This window comes from Panulirus ornatus, chromosome 35, assembly GCF_036320965.1.
Source record: "Panulirus ornatus isolate Po-2019 chromosome 35, ASM3632096v1, whole genome shotgun sequence".
Lineage (NCBI taxonomy): Eukaryota > Metazoa > Arthropoda > Malacostraca > Decapoda > Palinuridae > Panulirus > Panulirus ornatus.
In genome coordinates, this window is record NC_092258.1 from 12,308,862 (window position 1) to 12,325,550 (window position 16,689).

The following is a 16,689-nucleotide window of genomic DNA, read 5'->3' on the forward strand; positions in this document are numbered from 1 at the left end:
AGGTCCTGTAAACTTAAGTCTTATAGATGCTGATTTACTGGAAGGTGGAGTCAGGTCCTGTAAACTCAAGTCTTATAGATACTGATATACTGGAAGGCAGAGTCAGGTCCTGTAAACTTAAGTCTTATAGATACTGATATACTGGAAGGTAGAGTCAGGTCCTGTAAACTCAAGTCTTATAGATACTGATATACTGGAAGGTGGAGTCAGGTCCTGTAAACTCAAGTCTTATAGATACTGATTTACTGAAGGTGGAGTCAGGTCCTGTAAACTTAAGTCTTATAGATGCTGATTTACTGGAAGGTGGAGTCAGGTCCTGTAAACTCAAGTCTTATAGATACTGATATACTGGAAGGTGAAGTCAGGTCCTGTAAACTCAAGTCTTATAGATACTGATATAGTGGAAGGTGAAGTCAGGTCCTGTAAACTCGAGTCTTATAGATACTGATATACTGGAAGGTGGAGTCAGGTCCTGTAAAATCTATGTTTTATGGATTTGGATGCACTGAGTGATTTGCCTGCTCTGTCAGCCATGATATATAAAACATGGTAATCTGTGATTCAAATGAGACTGTTGAATAAGTACAATGTTTGTATGTTGAGTGCTTCAGTCATCTGTGAATATGGAATACAGTTCTGAATAACATGAATGTCTCATCAATATTCAGTTCACCTGGTAATGATGTCAACTACAAAGCTAAATAACTCCACCGAAAAACTAAAGGGAAACAAAGATCATATGTCACGTTTGAATCTAAGACAATATCATGGTCTTCACCCAAGCTTGTACCTCTGGTGGCAACACACTCCAGTTGACCTGACCTGACCAAGAGCCACGTACTGAGGAGACACAACACACTCCATTTGACCTAACCTCCTGGGGAGAATAAGGGATAGAAATGATTCCTAGCGAGTGGACGTTCATCAGGAGTCGTGTTTAATATACCTGGTATTGTAGATGTATACAGTTTCAGTCGATGTAACATTGTTGAGTAAAGAGATTTAATATCAGAATACACACTTGGCAATGTTAGAAATTTTTTGTTCTTTGGTCATACGCAGATGACCTTAGTCACATCACATCACATTCCCTTTATATATATATATATATATATATATATATATATATATATATATCCCTGAGGATAGGGGAGAAAGAATACTTCCCACGTATTCCCTGCGTGTCGTGGAAGGCGACTAAACTGGAAGGGAGCGGGGGGCTGGAAATCCTCCCCTCTCATTTTTTTTTTTTCCCCAAAAGAAGGAACAGAGAAGGAGACCAGGTGAGGATATTCCCTCAAAGGCCCAGTCCTCTGTTCTTAACGCTACCTCGCTAATGCCGGAAATGGCGAATAGTATAAAAGAAAAATATATATATCCCTGTGGATAGGGGAGAAAGAATACTTCCCACGTATTCCCTGCGTGTCGTGGAAGGCGACTAAATGGAAGGGAGCGGGGGGGCTAGAAATCCTCTCCTCTCGTCTTTAATTTTCCAAAAGGAGGGGTGAAGATGGGGGTCAAATGAGGATATTCCCTCAAAGTCTCAGTCCTCTGTTCTTAACGCTACCTCGCTAACGCGGGAAATGGCGAATAGTAATTTATATATATATATATATATATATATATATATATATATATATATATATATATATATATATATATATCGATGGACAGAGAAATGCACATACACCTGCAGAGGGATTCGAACCCCAGCGAGGGCGCCTAGCTGTCTCGGCAACACGAAGGGTAAGACACACACACACACTAGATTTCTCGTGTTCTTATGTGCGTGACAACCTCATCTCGGTGAAGGGTAGCATGGACTTTAATCTCACGCGGCTTCGATGGTGGGACAGATGTGTCGATGGACAGACAAATGTCCATGCTATCCCCACCGAGATGCGGTTGGGACACACACACACACACACACACACACGTAAAAAGCACAAGAGAGAGAGAGAGAGAGAGAGAGAGAGAGAGAGAGAGAGAGAGAGAGAGAGAGAGAGAGAGAGATACACCGCGAGTGAAGTCGCCTTCGGCGGGGCCACATCATTAGGAATACAGTCTCGTGAAAGAAGTCGCTCCAAAGGAGTCCACCTTCCCTTCTTACTGGGCAACACACGACTCTTTCATAGATATTTCTCTTCAGGTAATAATATTATAAATCTTTTTCATCGCACATTCGTTTACAGTTTCTCGCGTTAGCGAGGTAGCGCCAGGAGTAGACGAAGAAAAGGCCCTTATCACTCACGTCCATCCCCTGGCTGTTATGCTTTTCAGGCACCGAAACCACAACCCACTATCCACAACGTGTTTATCATAGTTTCCACCCCACCGGCTGCTTCAAATGCCCTGTGGGGCGGGGTAGCGTCAGAATGGATGAAGGCAAGCAAGTATATGTATGTGTATGTATATGTGCGTGTATGGGCATTTATATATATATATATATATATATATATATATATATATATATATATATATATATATATATATATATATAATGACCTGCCATATGTAATTGTTATGGCCCAGCAGATAAAACGTTTGCCAGCCTCGGCTTTAAGTAATATCTCACCAACAAACCGCCCAGCCCGGACTACCAGCCGGGAACAGCGTAATGTAAATAAAGCGGCGACCATTAAACACCAGACGAACGAGGTGCGCACCTGGCGTTACCCTGCTCATGGATGTTGATGGTAAAACTCGGATCTTCCAAAAAAAATATATATATCGTTGTTTTGGAAAGGTCATTCCGGCTTATGGGTAAGGGTAAGTGATTAATCTCTCAATATCAACAGTCAGTATTATCAAAAATATAAAGATAACGTGTCAAAAAAAAGTATTATTAAGTATCAGGTGTTGTGTAGAATTCCCCAGTATGAGACTTTGCTACAATGGCAGGGTTAGCGATAAGCCCTCATGGCGCTTGTCTTGTTTGTGGAATCAACGCTGTTTCACTCTGCCCTCACACTCTTCAAGGACGCCCATCAGCCATGCGTCCAGGCTTTTATAGAATTGCCTCTGTAGTTGTGTCTATTCTCTTTTGGTACAGCAGTAATCACACGGTCAAGTTTCTTGGCAGAACATTCGTAAATTTTCGTCTATCATGTTTTCAGGAATTGATTCAGACAACCAAATTTCCTAGATGAAATGCTTTAATGTTTAGGACTTTGTTGTTTATGCCTCCTTTTTTGCTGCCAAGCGTAGATGATACTACAGTTCTCCCTCCCTCTATCTAGACCAGAGACTTTGAGCTCCTTCTGTCTCTCGTGGGAATTCTAAGTTGTTTACTCCCATCTGTTTATGTGGTGACCAAACAACACAGCAACACAGTTTAGGTGTAAGCAGTGAACATTTTATCATTACTTTTCTATCTCTTGTGTTGAAGGTTCTCACCACCTCTCGTTAGCTTGGCTGGACAACACAATTCCATTAACGTCTTCCTTGAAATCAAATTTTCCACGTCTCTGGCGTATTCTTCGCTCCTTATTTCTTTTCCGTGTCTGGACTTTGTAGGAATGATCCAGTATTTCGTTCGGTGTCCCATGACATATTTCCTCAAACTTCCCTTCATTAATTCTTTGAAGTTCAGTTCCAGCCATTGGTAGTCAGTACCTCGGCCTTTCTGTGGTCTTCTGACAGACCATCGTGCTTCTTCTCATGTCGTCCGCAGAACAAACAATGCTTACCCTCACATTCTCTTGTGTCTAAAATGATAACAAAGTACAGCTGGTGACTCTGTTCTCTGAGGTACGCCTGGCAGCACGTCATCATCTTCAGACATGGTTCCGTTTTCTACCACTGAATTTTTCGTTGGATAGGTTTTTCATCCCTTTAAGCGTTCTTGTCTTACGATTACTTCTTAAGTCGGCGTCACACTAGCACTTCTGTGATCAACTTTCCCATTATTCGTTGATTTCCTTCACGTAAACAGCGTTGTTGATCGTCTCCACTGACGAGTCGTACGACAACTTACGCGAGTCAACTCAAGGTCTACTCTTGATACTACACATATCAGTCTACTCTAATCCCTCTCTTCCTCACGAAGTGCTAACCAAGAACGTACCCAACCCAAACCTTTTACGCTTTTTAGCCCGTCAACGTTGTAAAAAAAAACCAGCCATGATAAAGCGTAGAGTCGCTACACTTTGTTCGCCAGTCGCATCCATCTTGTTTGTTGACAGCTTTTGAACGAGGGAAACTGGCGCGTTGGTTCTAAAAGCATGTTGGCGGTGCACAACAAAAAGACATGATTTTCTGATAGTTGAAACACACACACACACACACACACACACACACACACACACACACACACACACACAATTATCTGTAATAATGCCACTGTGACGTCACCTTCAATAACGCTCCGTACTTCGAGTGTCAAATGCTTTCGCAAAATCCATTCTTTCTCAAGCATTGTAGATTTATACAACACCACAGGGCGTTAAGATCGGCATTCACGTGTTTTCTCCATGCCCTTTCGGTCACTACGGTCTGTATGTGCACTGGAGTCAGATTGTGCGGCAGTCTATGCTCAGCGACGGTCTACGTTTCCCAGGTCAGGGCGGCCTATCTGTACAGCACTGCTCTTGTGCGGAGAGTCGCGCCCTCCGTCAGGCCTTGGCATGGCTTACCGTTTCCATCTCTCACAGTGTTAAGGTTCTCTCTCTGGCCTCTGTTGGTGCTAGGCCTCTCCAGGGGCTCGGCTCCTACTATTATCCTGTTGGAATTGAAGTTACGAGTGTCCCTAATACACATATCGGCTCGTTATCCTTACAATGGACGAAGCTGACATACTAAAGTTGTGGCAGAGCAATGTATGTCTTACCGGGATTGTGATAGATGCTAGGGGTTATGTCCACCCGTGCTGGTCCAGCAGCAATACCTGTAATCTTTGCTGATCTGGTACTAAGTGGCGAACACTGACCAGCGTCTCTGGTCTGCGTAATGCGGATGCCATTTACTGTATTACCAAAGCCATTAGCTATGCTTCCTTAGTTAATTACTTCACTAATGCACTTTCCCACTTTCACACAGGATACATTTTCATCGTGTCTTTAACTGTCACTTCCTCTTCGCTTTCTCTCGCTTGAACAAGAAGAATAATACATTTTACAGCTTGATCCTACAGCGAACCTGCTATGGACGATGCCAGGTCTCGTGAGTTTAACCTTCAACTCTTACTACTGACTTGATTACAATCTTGATATAAACTAGGAAAGAAACCACTGTGTCACTTGTCATTGGTACAATCCGATATTCTACTCACTATTGACTAAGCAATGTTGAGAGAATATCCTTAAACTGGTAAATCTCTCGAGATGGGAATAAGGCATTTGGGGAACACGTACAATGATGACTCAAAGTGGCAACAAAAATCTGTAATGTTTTTGACGCCTCGATTCCCCTTTTCGCAATGACAGATTCTTATTTCGTGACTAAAATTCGTATTTCTTAATCATGAAAGACCTCTTGTGAAGCTAACTTCAACACGTTGATCCTACTAAAAGGTCGTATTAAGTTGAACCGACTAGACAACCATGTTCCCTCGAATCAGATCTCACTATCGCCTAAAGCCAACATGTTTACGCAAGGAGTGACTGAGGTCAGCCTTAAGTTTACACACACACACACACACACACATACATGCATACACACATACATTCCTATGAGTCCACGGGGAAATGAAACACGATAAGTTCTCAAGTGCACTTTCGTGTAATAATAACATCATGAGGGGAGATACAAGAAAGAAATATAAGTCAGTTGGTATACAATGAAGAGACGAAGCTAGGACGCCATTGGGTAAACAAGTGATTGTCCAAGACAGACAACGACCGTTGTAAACAATTTCCCTTCTGGTCCACATAATATGATACGCTCGTTGTCAGTCTTGGACGATCCCATGTTTACCAAATGGCGTCCTAGCTACGTCTCTTCGCTGTATATCAACTGACTGTTATATTTCTTTCTTTTGTCTCCCCTGATGATGTGATGATTACACGAAAGTGCACTTGGGAACTTCTCTATTTGCTGTTTTGGAAAAGTAAAAACTAAAGGGGAGGATTTTCAGCCTCCTGCTCCCTCCCCTTTTAGTCACCTTCGTCGACACGCAGGAAATACGTGGGAAGTATTCTTTCTCCCCTATCCCCAGGTATGATATATATATATATATATATATAGTTAGCAATGACCTTTTATAAGGCTTCTGGAGCCTAGGGCTGCGATCCTTCCAGTAGCAGGGTCACTGCAGACTCTTTTGGTGTGGGAAGCTCTTTGCAGAGAATGTGCTCCGGATGATAGAGTCTTATCCATTACCAACCCTCCATACTAACGCCATCCATTTTCACGTCCTCCATGTTGTTGCTTCTCTGTTCTGCAGTTATCGTGTCATTGCTGCGGCCTGGAGCTTATTTGGCCTCGTTCCCCGGCACGCGCGACTGCTGCTGCTTCACATAGTTTCTATGATGATGGCAAGTCATACGAGGATGGACCATTATGTCTCCTTTTTCCTTGCGAAGTAATGACGTGGAATTCTCTTTCCTTTTCTTCATGTTTTCACACCTACGCTATAAACCCTTTCACTTTCACGAGCCATGTCTGCAAACACTTGAAAACTTCAAAGTAATCCACTTTCTTTTTTTTCTAATTTATATCATTTAGCTTTATCATCGTACATGATCAACTGGGACATGTTCTTGTCCACCGTGCAACCTGTTACGAAGGAAAGATTGAAAGCGAGAAACACGAGACATTACCGACTGCGCCACGTTCCATCCAACGGAACTTCCTCCTCACAGATCTATGACAGAACTCAAGCCAACACACCTCCATACAAGAGCCTTCACTCGGGACACGTCCATACGAGAGCCTTCACTCAGGACACGTCCATACAAGAGCCTTCACTCGGGACATGTCCATACGAGAGCCTTCACTCAGGACACGTCCATACGAGAGCCTTCACTCACCAGGACACGTCCATACGAGAGCCTTCACTCGGGACACGTCCATACGAGAGTCTTCACTCGGGACACGTCCATACGAGAGTCTTCACTCGGGACACGTCCATACGAGAGTCTTCACCCATGACACGTCCATACGAGAGCCTTCACTCGGGACACGTCCATACGAGAGTCTTCACTCAGGACACGTCCATACGAGAGCCTTCACTCAGGACACGTCCATACGAGAGCATTCACCCGGGACACGTCCATACGAGAGTCTTCACTCAGGACACGTCCATACGAGAGTCTTCACCCATGACACGTCCATACGAGAGTCTTCACCCATGACACGTCCATACGAGAGCCTTCACTCGGGACACGTTCATACGAGAGTCTTCACTCAGGACACGTCCATACGAGAGCCTTCACTCAGGACACGTCCATACGAGAGCATTCACCCGGGACACGTCCATACGAGAGTCTTCACTCAGGACACGTCCATACGAGAGTCTTCACCCATGACACGTCCATACGAGAGCCTTCACCCAGGACACGTCTGCAGGAAACCCTCTACCTCGTATAGGTGTGGGCCGGCGAGGGAGGCCACAGCGTGGCCCGGGGCCAGCCAGCCAGCATTACCGCCAGAGCCACACACAAGCAGCCAGGCCGGCAAACAAGCCACTGTTGACTCCTTACATGTCAAATGAGCAGAGCTCTGTTGTTGGACGCGCCCTGGGGCGTCATCCTCCACCCCACCCGGGGGTCACAGTACACTCGCCGGGGCTCCGTCAGCAGACGTGGGCTTTCAATGGGAACCCCCCCTACTGAATGGAGGAGTGAGTAACTCAAGGGCGCCGCCCTGCCCGCCGCAGGAGGGTTTTACCCCAGTAATACATGTGGAGACGTGGTCGATGGTGGGTTCCTCCGCCCCACGACGTCTGTCGTCCATTCTAGCCGGCCTGCAGGAGGCTTTAGCTATGAAATATGGCCGGAGACCTGCCTGACGAATGTGATCATCGCGCGCCGCTCCCACAGCTAGGTGGTCAGGTCAGGACAGCCAGGTCAAGGTAGACAGGTCAAGGTAGCCAGGTCAAGGCAGTCAGGTCCAGATAGTCACGTCAAGACAGCCAGGTCAAGATAGTCAGGTCCAGATAGTCAGGTCTAGGTAGTCATGTCAAGGCAGTCAGGTTCAGATAATCAGGTCCAGATAGCCAGGTCAAGACAGCTAGGTCAAGACAGCCAGGTCCAGAGAGCCAGGTCAAGGTAGTCAGGTCCAGATAGGCAGGTCCACAGAGTCAGGGCTAGATAGTCAGGTCCAGATAGCCAGGTCCAGACAGCCAGGTCCAGAAAGCCAGGTCTAGATATCACTATCGTATCAGTGGTAATGGGGAGGTGGGGAGCCAAGTGTCTCCTCTCCCCGGGCTGACGTGTGTACATACTCCCCATGCAGCCACCGCCCTAACGCCAGACACCACGGACAGACCACGCCCACGGACCACGCCCACGGACCAGCCACGGCCGTGCACGTACAGGGTCAGGCGCCTATGGTCTTCCTGGCAACCACTGATGATGAAGGATGTTGGGGAAGGCAGATGGGGAGATGCAGGAGACGGGAGTTAGGTGACAGGGGAGAAGGAGATGGGGGAGGGGAGCGAGGAGACGGAAAACTGGGGAGGTAAGAGACAGGAGAAGGGGAGGGAAGAGACGGGTGGGGAGGGAAGAGACGGGTGGGGAGGAGCAAGAAGACAGGCATGGGGAGCGAAAAAAAAAACGGGAGGGGAGTAAAAAAAAAAGACGGGTAGGTGGGGAGAACAAGAAGTTGGGGAGGAGAAGTGTTGAAGGGGAGAAGTGGGGAAGGGGAGAGAGAAGACGGGGAGAGGTGGGGGGGATAAGAATCCGTGAGTGGGGGAGGTTGTGGTGGTGGGGGAGAGAAGCAAGAAGAAAACGGGGATCGGAAACAAAGGCACGGGGGAGGGGAAGTGGGGGAGATGGAAATAGGGGAGGGGGAGCAAGGAGACCAAGGGGGGTTGGTGGGGAGGGAAACAGGAAGAAAACGGGGATCGGAAAACAAAGAGATGGAGGAGAAGGGAGGGGGAGCAAGGAGACGGGGGGGATGGCTGGGGAGAAGGGGAGACAAGGAGACAGGGGAAGGGGAGCAAGGAGAAGAGGGGGGGGGGGGGGTAGAGAGCGTGTGGCCGAAGTGATAACTCAGAAAATGTGGAATTTATCGCCACATAACCTGGCGGCCGTGAGAGACTGGCGCTGCCCTCGAGTTTTCTGTCTCGAGGACGAAAGTCAACCAGAGTTTTGCTTCCTGGGATTAAAAAAAAAAAAGGTGGGTAAGGGGGGGAAAGTGTGGGAAGAGGAAGGCTGTAAAAGAGCTTTTCTTTTCCTAGGATGAGAGTGACTCTAAGTCTGGCTTCCTAGGATAAAAAAGAAAGGTCGTCGAGGAAAATTTTTCTCCCCAGGACGATATGTTGTGTCGTATACACCTCATCCTTCCTTCCACTGGAAGATGAAAACATCAGACGCTCCCTCACTGACCCACTCACCTACTTACATTAGATATTATCAGGTGATGATCTACGTTAGTACCTGGGCAGGTGGTGGCCAGGTCTGTGTGTACTGCAGCAGGTGGTGGCCAGGTCTGTGTGTACTGTGGCAGGTGGTTGCTAGGTCTGTACGTACTATGGCAGGTGGTGGCCAGGTCTGTGTGTACCGCGGCAGGTGGTGGCCAGGTCTGTGTGTACTGTGGCAGGTGGTGGTCAGGTCTGTACGTACTATGGCAGGTGGTGGCCATGTTTGTGTGTACTGCAGCAGGTGGTGGTCAGGTCTGTGTGTACCGCGGCAGGTGGTGGCCAGGTCTGTGTGTACTGCGGTAGGTGGTGGCCAGGTCTGTACTATGGCAGGTGGTGGCCAGGTCTGTACGTACTGCGTTAGGTGGTGGTCAGGTCAACACGAGTCTCCGTAATGACTCGTTCTTCGTCTGCATCGATCGTCGCCTCCGACAGGAACGAGGGTGGAACGAGTCTTTCAACGAGTCGTATTTTCCTCTGTGGTTCCTGAAACTGAGCCTCAATCAGACGCACCAGTTCGCTGGACGAGGCTTCAGCCAGAGAGTCTTCCGGAAATTCATCGCCTGATCACGCTTCTTAACGTGTTTCCAGGAGACCAAAACCAACTTGGGAAAGTCTTCAAGAAGTCTTTTTCCTCAACTGAATTTGGCCTTGATTAGCGTTCCCTCGTGTGTGTGTGTGTGTGTGTGTGTGTGTGTGTGTGATGTACGACCTTGCCTAACACCTGGCGATACCTGGGCGAACTCCCGACCCACACACCGGAGGCTTTCACAAGATTCAATTAATTTCCGATTTTCGGGGGAACTTGAGCTAAGTCGCTTAGCGGACGCCATTACGCGAAACATCCCCCAGCGCTAGTGAGGGACGGAGAGCCCGGGCGGGGCCCCCGCAGTGGCCGGCGCGGGAGAGGGGCGAACACTAATTGCCAGACACATGACTAACGCATCGCCCAGGACACGTAGGATTCGAGAGCAACGAAGGGGATTGAAATCCTACGTTCGAGGAGGTTTCTACACTGGTAGAGGGTGGGTCTCGTCTTTGACCGGGTGGATCGTACTCGCTGGACATCCTACACAGGCAGGCCAACCGTGTTGCTGGTTGATTTGATTTGTGCCGGTCACCCAGGCAAAAATTTACTGTGCACCCCATGTTCATCCTGTGAGCGGTAGCGGGAAAAGGATTACAAGGGTCACAAAGGGTTTTAGTCAAACCCCAGCGGGTTGATATTACATGATATAGTTCGTACTTCATTACATATATTACACAGTTTCATATGGTAAGTTTTACCGAGTAGATGCAAAAAGTGGATACAAACTTGAAATTCTAGGTATCTTGTCATGAGCAATAAGGTGTTGTGGCAATTCTTGCAGGGTTTGTTGCAGAATTGGTTGCAAACCCTTCGTCGTAGCCCCACCATATTGTGACCCACGTCTGCAAAGCTTGACAGAAATGATATTCCTCTGTATGATGATCTAGACTCCCCCAATCTCTATCGCTAGCGACGACGGGTAACACGAACTGATGTGTGACGGAGGCAAGTGTCTCAAAAGCTTGTGGAGGTACACAGGACTCCCGTCGCACCCCTGGGTGCGCGACGGGAAGAGACCCCAGGCGATGAGAGGCGCGCGGCTCCTGCTGCACCGCGCTGAATGAGGCGGAGGAGAGAACCCTGGTAATCTAGGACACAGCTCGCCTATTCACAAGCAGCCACCGGGACTGGGACGACAAGGTGAAGAGGGACTTCCATCTCCTGCTGTAGCACCGACAGTGGGCGACTGAGGTCATAGGCACCTGGACGGCTCTAACATGGGCACTGAGGTTCACATAGGCTGGATGACAGGTACGGACACCATCATCATCTGTCTCACATTCATGGTAAAGTCTGGCTATATATCTGCAGTCATGTTGCAGTCAATGCTCAGTGTCCAAAGAGGACTAACACACCTTAAGAAAGTATAGTCTAGTTTCCTCTATATTCTTACTAGCTTGTCACACACTCGCTATCCACTCTTCTCTTATTTCATTCTCTATTAATCTATTTCCTGTTCCATATATATACAGTAGGATACAACACGCTGCTCCTAGCGTAGGTCCAGATCTATTACTGGGAGAGGGTAAAAGAAGTGCCTCCCCCCATCACAGCAGAGTGTTGTTCGATGTTCACCAAAGGTCCTTCCCCAGTAAGTCTCTCTGAGAGAGAGAGAGAGAGAGAGAGAGAGAGAGAGAGAGAGAGAGAGAGAGAGAGAGAGAGAGAGAGAGAGAGAGAGAGAGAGAGAGAGATAGATTCAAGGCGGCAGCTGGGTGTTTACAGACCTCGCCTCAGCAGGAGATTTGAGACGAGCATCTTCCACCAAACCATAACAAGACTAATGAGGGCAATATTGCCGATACATCTTGGCCCCGCGAGAGGAGCCACGTCCCTCCATTATGCTCCATTATTCAAGGCTTTCTGCCCACAAGGTAGCAACCAACCATGGCCCAATGGAACCTCTTTTTGGAAAGAAAAAAAGAAGAAAACGTAATTAAAAGAGAAAGGCTTTTAAAGAGGCAGCGATGCATTATGGTTTAGGGCCTCGATAATCTACAGACTGATGAGCCGAGACACAAGGGTTGGGCTGGCGATGGGGAGCGGGGAGGAGGGGACTGGTAGACGGAGAGGACTAGACGGAAAGGATGGGAAGAGGAGATGAGGAGGAAGGGAGACGAGGACACAGAGGTGAAGGGGGAGAAGAGGGGACAGAGGGGAAGGGGGGAAAGGAGGAGAAGAGGAAAGGAGGAAACAGGGAGGAGGAGGAGAGGAGGGGACAATACAGAAGGAGGGGAGGGGAGAAGACAAAGAGGGGACGGTTGGGAGAGGACGTGACAGAGCATTAGTGGGAGGGGGGAGGATAAGACAGGTGAGGACGGGGGTGGTAGACAGCTCAGAGTCGCCGTCTTGGGAGCTTCGCTTGGCCGGGTTCGCCTCAGGCGTTACCGGGCGAGAGCTAACGTGGCGCGACCAGTCCATCACTCGCGTTGCCCCCGGCCAGGCAGAGCGACGGACGAAGTGGGGGAGGGACGGACGAAGTGGAAGAGGGACGGACGAAGTGGAAGAGGGACGGACGAAGTGGAGGGGGGACGGACGAAGTGAAAGAGGGAAGGACGAGGTGGAAGGGGGACGCACGAAGAGGAGGAGTGACGGACGAAGTGAAAGAGGGAAGGACGAAGTGGAAGGGGGACGCACGAAGAGGAGGAGTGACGGACGAAGTGAAAGAGGGAAGGACGAAGTGAAAGAGGGACGGACGAAGTGGAAGAGGGACGTAGCGAACCGTGCAGGATGGGAAACTCAGCGAGAGAGAAGCCACTGTGGCCCTGCTCACTTCCATAACATTCAACCCACCACCAGCCTCCACACACACACACACACACACACACACACACACACACACACACACACACACACACACACAACCGTCCCTCTGGGCTCTAGCCTCCTCCACACACGCCACAACCGTCCATCTGAGCTCTGACCTCATCCATACACGCCACAACCGTCCATCTGAGCTCTGACCTCATCCACACACGCCACAACCGTCCATCTGAGCTCTGACCTCATCCATACACACCACAACCGTCCATCTCAGCTCTAGCCTCATCCATACACACCACAGCCATCCATCTGGGAATGGCCTCATCCATACACACCACAACCGTGCGTCTGAGCTCTGGCCTCATCCACACACGCCACAGCCATCCATCTGGGAATGGCCTCATCCATACACACCACAACCGTGCGTCTGGGCTCTAGCCTCATCCATACACACCACAGCCGTCCATCTGGGCTCTAGCCTCATCCACACACGCCACAACCGTCCATCTGGGCTCTGACCTCATCCATACACACACACACACAAGACGGTGGATCATCAGGAAGGATTAAGTGAAAATTTCCTTTAATGGACAGAAAATTTCCTGTGTGAAGGTTAACAAAAGATGCATGACAGGAACGAGAGATGAGTAAAGCGTGACTTGATCATCACATCTAAGCTTATGAACCAGTTTTACGGTGACAATAGATTCTACCAAAAGAAAAGAGGCGAGGATGAAAACCACCAGAGGCCATAACAAGTGAATGAACAAGAATTCTTACAAAAACATGTGAACGAATCTTCTTACGTCAGGGGACTGTATGGTGACGCTGTACATGCTGACAGCCAACATAAGTTTACAGAATCTTATGGGAGCAAAGTTCAAAGGATGGGGCTCCACGAGTGTAAAATTCCCTCCCCGTATAGTACAAATAGGGAAATACACACACACACACACACACACAAACGTCGACACTCATTCGGCTTTCACCTTCGTCGGAAATTATGAGCGTTCTGTTCCTCGGGAGGCGAATCACTCCCTCAGTCTGAGGAAGTGTCGTGATTTCTCCTCTCATCCTCACGTTACCTTCTCTCCCTCACATCAGTCCTTCTATGGATGACCCTGACATACCTAGGCCTTCTGGACCCACTCTTTAGTGGTCACATACCTTGTTCTGTTATGGCTTTTCTTCAAGTACAGACAGAACTGCTTTCTTGAGTTAAGGGAAGACGCATGAGGCAAACTTCTTCCTGTTTTAAGCGAGTATGCCTTGGAGACTGGCGCCTGTGCTTGCTCGTCTATTTCGCTTTTGTCAAAGATGAATTCTTTTTCCTTCATGTTGGAGCCACGTAGTCGCACAGCCTACCTGGCAGAGGACTAGCTGCTCTAGTCCAGTCAACTTTCGTCCAAAATTCTTTGAATTCTTTCCTCAAATATTTTGTCCTCTCCCAGTCTTGTCCCTGATCATTAGTAAGGTAAGATCCACTGGTGAACTGCTTCCCTATGTATTACTCACCTCACCAAGACATTCGAGCAAGTCCTACATCATATTCTCACATATTTCCACAATTTTTGGTTAGTTTGACAAGAGGGATTTGATTTGCAAGCTCTCACTTTCGACTTTCTTACTTTAACTATTGCCCTTATAATTCCACCCTTCTCTCTCTCTCTCTCTCTCTCTCTCTCTCTCTTCCGATTCTCCATACAATCTACTTCATCTTAGTCTTGTTCGATGTCTCTCTCGTCTCGTCTGAACTATCCTTAATCCGCATTTAAACAGGATTTCCTCACAACACCAACTCGGTTAATACACACACACATCAAACATATCTAAACCCACATATTTTGTCTCGAATTTTCTCTCAAAATCCTTATGAATTTCCCCTTTCCGTCTCACAAGACTTACTCCAGTGACATCATAACGGCTCGTACGGAGAAGAACTGCTCTCGTGTCTGCCTCGCCTAACTTACAGGACGGAGTGGAATGTAAAACAATCGGGGTCTCTGGCTCTCCTGCAGACTCGCTCACTTTTCAACCTCGTCTACTTTCCCTACACTGCACTGACGGTTCTCTTGCTTAATCTTATGTACAGACACCATCCATATCCTCCTCTGCTCTCGAAGACATGCCTTTCCCATTGGGTTAGGACACGTGCCTGCCGCACAGGGCGAGCCACAGCTTCGCACCGTTGCTATGTGCCTCTCGGGAACTCGAGGAGAGCCGTTGTGATGCGCATGTGTCTGCCTCCTCCTCCTCCTGCGCCTCAGAACTCGTCAGCTATCTATCCCCTGCCTGTCCCAGATGATGACCCCTGACGTACTTTAAGAAAATGGGATTTCCATTTCCTCAATGAGGGAAAACTAAATTGTTTCATTTCATTTGTAGTCTTCATTAGCTTCCCAATTGCTCAGAGTCTCTTTTTATTAATTTCATTTTGACTTTCTTTTTAATTCTAAACTTGGACCTCGAAGAGGGTTTTGGCCTTAGGTTAGAACCTTTTATATGTCGAATATATATATATATATATATATATATATATATATATATATATATATATATATATATATATATATATATAGCGCTGCCTCGGACACATGAGGGGGGAGGGGGATGTTATTCCATGTGTGGCGAGGTGGCGATGGGAATGAATAAAGGCAGACAGTGTGAATTGTGTGCATGTGTGTATATGTAGGTGTCTGTGTGTGTATATATATGTGTACATTGAGATGTATGGGTATGTATATTTGCGTGTGTGGACGTGTATGTATATACATGTGTATGGGGGTGGGTTGGGCCATTTCTTTCGTCTGTTTCCTTGCGCTACCTCGCAAACGCGGGAGACAGCGACAAAGCAAAATGAATAAATAAATATATATATATATATATATATATATATATATATATATATATATATATATATATATATATATATATATATATTGGAAAGGAACACAATTGAGGGCATGATCAAGTATATTCCTACGAGTCCACGGGGGAAATGAAACACGATAAGTTCCCAAGTGCACTTTCGTGTAATAATCACATCATCAGGGGAGACACAAGAGAGAAATATAACAGTCAGTTGATATACAACGAAGAGACGTAGCTAGGACGCCATCTGGGATAGCCTTGAACTGAGCCTCAGTTGCCCGTACCGTCTGGGCCAAAAAAAAAAAAAAAAAAAATTCCCGATTCCAGAGTAAAGTCTCAGATAATCGGTTTCCGATGGCATAAGCCAGGGTTCGGTACCCTGGACACACGTGCCACAGGTGGCACGCGAGGCGATATTTTTTTTTCATATGACGATGGTAATATTCTGGTATCTATCAAAATCAAAAGATAATATTGTTTTAATTTATTCACAATTACTATTTATTTGTTACTCCAGTTGATTTAGTTATTAGTATATGAATAACGGACTTAATAAATGTAAAGTCTAATGGACTCAATAAATGTAAAGTCTAACGGACTCAATAAATGTAAAGTCTAACGGACTCAATAAATGTAAAGTCTAACGGACTCAATAAATGTAAAGTCTAACGGACTCAATAAATGTAAAGTCTAACGGACTCAATAAATGTAAAGTCTAACGGACTCAATAAATGTAAAGTCTAACGGACTCAATAAATGTAAAGTCTAACGGACTCAATAAATGTAAAGTCTAACGGACTCAATAAATGTAAAGTCTAACGGACTCAATAAATGTAAAGTCTAACGGACTCAATAAATGTAAAGTCTAACGGACTCAATAAATGTAAAGTCTAACGGACTCAATAAATGTAAAGTCTAACGGACTCAATAAATGTAAAGTCTAACGGAC

The 16,689-nt window shown here is 46.9% G+C and overlaps 1 protein-coding gene across 6 annotated transcripts in view; it reads right to left on the bottom strand.

Annotated features, from left to right (window-relative positions):
- Positions 1-16,689, bottom strand: part of LOC139760167 (putative sodium-coupled neutral amino acid transporter 11) — a 223,199-nt gene that overhangs the window by 42,412 nt on the left and 164,098 nt on the right. The window contains exon 1 of one of the 6 annotated variants that reach the window (XM_071683083.1): positions 4,829-4,927. The exons of the other annotated variants lie outside the window; for them this stretch is intronic. The gene's annotated coding sequence lies outside the window, so the exon portion shown is untranslated. Of the gene's footprint in view, positions 1-4,828; positions 4,928-16,689 lie in introns of those variants that run through there. 6 annotated transcript variants of the gene reach the window in all.